The sequence below is a fragment of the Phaethon lepturus genome, unplaced genomic scaffold (assembly GCF_000687285.1).
Source record: "Phaethon lepturus isolate BGI_N335 unplaced genomic scaffold, ASM68728v1 scaffold12877, whole genome shotgun sequence".
Classification (NCBI taxonomy): domain Eukaryota; kingdom Metazoa; phylum Chordata; class Aves; order Phaethontiformes; family Phaethontidae; genus Phaethon; species Phaethon lepturus.
The window spans coordinates 28,745-31,823 of record NW_010551236.1 but is presented as its reverse complement, the minus strand read 5'-3'; positions in this window follow the sequence as shown (position 1 = coordinate 31,823).

Genomic DNA, 3,079 nt, shown 5'->3' with positions numbered 1-3,079 from the left:
CAAGCAAACAGAGCATATGGCCTTTAATAATTAAAATCAGCCAGATGAGTGTGCTACTTCTGTAATGAAACGCTGAATGTCTCTATATACCCCATGGCATGTGAGACCAGATTTGGTCAACTGGGTTAGGGATTGAATTTTCCTTCATAGCAGTAGCTGACAGTGTCTATAAATAATACCCGTCGAGAGGCAGGGAAATGCCAGGCTGCTGGCGTTACAGAAGGAGATGCAGAAGCCCCTGGGCTCTAGGTGTGTTCGTGGAGCTGTGCTGGTGTGCTGCACAGAGCTGACGCTCTCCGGGAAAGCTGGAACAGAAAGAAGGATTACTTCCTGCGAGGGATCCAAACAAGAAGGGGGACAGGAGGGTTAATTAGGTTTCCTTTTCCTTTAGCTTGCTGTTAGATTTTTCCAGAGTTTCTTTTTTCCCAAAATTTATAAATTTTTTCCAATTAAAGTTCCAAATAGTATTTTTTTCCCTTTTTTTACTTGCAACTTAATAGACTAGCACATATGGGTTATTAGAGGAAGGACAGCATATTTAATGCTTGCGTCTTTTAATTTTTTATTTAATATTGCCCAAAGTGTTAGAATTCAAAATACTGTGTTCTATTCTTAATATACTGTTAAGCATTGAAGTTTGTTTGGCCCCAATTGCAGAGTATTGCATTAGTCCATACTCTTGGATGGATGTTATTCAGTGAGAAAAGTAACTTACACCTTTATTTTTGTACCAGTCAAAATCAGATTCATGGTCCTTTCTGAAAAATGCTGCAACATTTGGTAAATAATATTACCAATGTAATAGTTAAATATTTCAAGAAGTATTTTTAAACATGGAAATACTTTCCTCAGCTTTGTTTCCACTGCCATTTTTTAAATTAAAATCTAAACATTTGAGCTGACTATATTTTTCTAGCAAGATAAAAAAGAGCTTTATCTAAATGCAATAACATGGTCAAGCCACATGGATAATAACCACAGAACATTATAAAAACCATGACTTGTACCTCAGTTTACTGGCCTTCTTAACTCTGACATGTAACAAAAGCAGAAAATCAAAAGATACTTCAAAGTACTGAAAACTTCAGTTGCCTGCCACTTGTAGCATGTGAAGTTTTAATTAATTCTACATGCTCTGGTGTAACTACTGTTATTTTTATTACTGCAGCTATTTATAGCATGATAATCTTCCTGTGAGTAGAGAATACCCTGCTCTGTGATCACTGCAATACCATGAGACAGTCAACTTGACTTGTATTATACGGATGCATTGATGATTCACCTAGATTTCAGCTTCAAGTCTGCTCTCTAAATAGTTTATAGGACTAGATTTTAATACAGCTATTTGTGTTTGTGAGGAGTCACAGATGCACAGCTCACACAAGCCTCTTTGCCAAGCAGGTATCACAGAATACAGACCAATTCACCAACTGCCATGACAAAGTGCTCTTTCTTGTTTATTTTTGCTTCTTAACAACTATTTTGGGGGCCGTTTTTTTTCCTGCATGGCACATTGAATATAGAAAAATATCTAAGCACATGACATCAAATCCCAAAGACCCAAATTATATGCGTATTGTTTTCACAGTAAATACCTTCTGTCATTGTTGTGAAGCTTGGTCCCGCTGAAGTCTATCGCCCAGGACTAATCACTGCTCTAATTGGTGAGAGTTGTTCTGAAAATTTCAAAACAACATGTATATTATTTAATTGAAGACAATATTGAATTTAACACAATATACATTATAATATTTAAGGCTTTATTGTAAATGTTAATATTACAATGAGAAATACTTTTAGTTAGTATTTTTTCATCTGAGTTTCCTGGGGTGGTTAGTATTGCCACAGATTCAACAAATACCTTCTGTTCATTATTCACATAGTAAAAACATCTGCAAGATCAACTGGAATGACATACTTCTGCAGCCACAGATTTGGTATTCAGCACTCCCAGATGAATCCAGCTATATATATACAGAAAGTACAATTTTCTTGATAGCACACCAATGCTGCTGAGTCACAGTATGTATTAGACAGAAATGCATCTGTAAAGTTCAGCACAGTAATTGCATGGCAGTTGCTCTAAAGATCACTTATAACTCTTGACAGTTACTTTACAGACAGAACTTAAAACAAAAGACATTTTTAGAGAGGAATCCTTATGATCCCCACCTTAAAAGAGAGTGAACGGTAGTCTATGAAAGGCAGTAGTTTTTGAAAAGCAGATCCTACTTGACCAGCCTGATCTCCTTCTATGACAAGGTGACCAGCTTAATGGATGAGGGAAAGGCTGTGGATAGTGTCTACCTGGATTTTAGCAAAGTCTTTGACACTGTTTGCCACAGCATTCTCCTGGAGAAACTGGCTGCTCATGGCTTGGACAGGTGTACTCATCTCCGTGTAAAAAACTGGCTGGATGGCCGGGCCCAGAGAGTTTTGGTGAATGGAGTTAAATCAAGTTGGCAGCCGGTCACAAGTGGTATTCCCCAGGGTTCAGCACTGGGGAACCTGTTTAACATCTTTATCAATGATCTGGATGAGGGGATCGAGTGCTCCCTCAGTAAGTTTGCAGATGACACCAAATTGGACAGGAGTGTTATCTGCTAGAGAGTAGGAGGGCTCTGCAGAGGGATCCGGACAGGCTGGATCGATGGGCCGAGACCAGTTGTATGTAGTTCAACAAGGCCAAGTGCTGGGTCCTGCACTTGGGTCACAACCACCCCATGCAACGCTACAGGCTTGGGGAGGAGTGGCTGGAAACTGCCCGATGGCAAAGGACCTGGGGGTCTTGGTCAACAGCCGGCTGAACACGATCTGGCAGTGTGCCCAGGTGGATAAGGCGGCCAACAGCGTCCTGGCCTGTATCAGAAATAGTGTGGCCAGCAGGAGTAGGGAAATGGTTGTGCCCTTGTACTCAGCACTCGTGAGGCCACACCTCAAATCCTGTGTTCAGTTTTGGGCCCCTCGCTTACAAGAAGGACATTGAGGTGCTGGAGCGTGTCCAGAGAAGGGCAACGAAGCTGGTGAGGGGTCTGGAGCACCAGTCTTATGAGGAGCAGCTGAGGGAACTGGGGTTGTT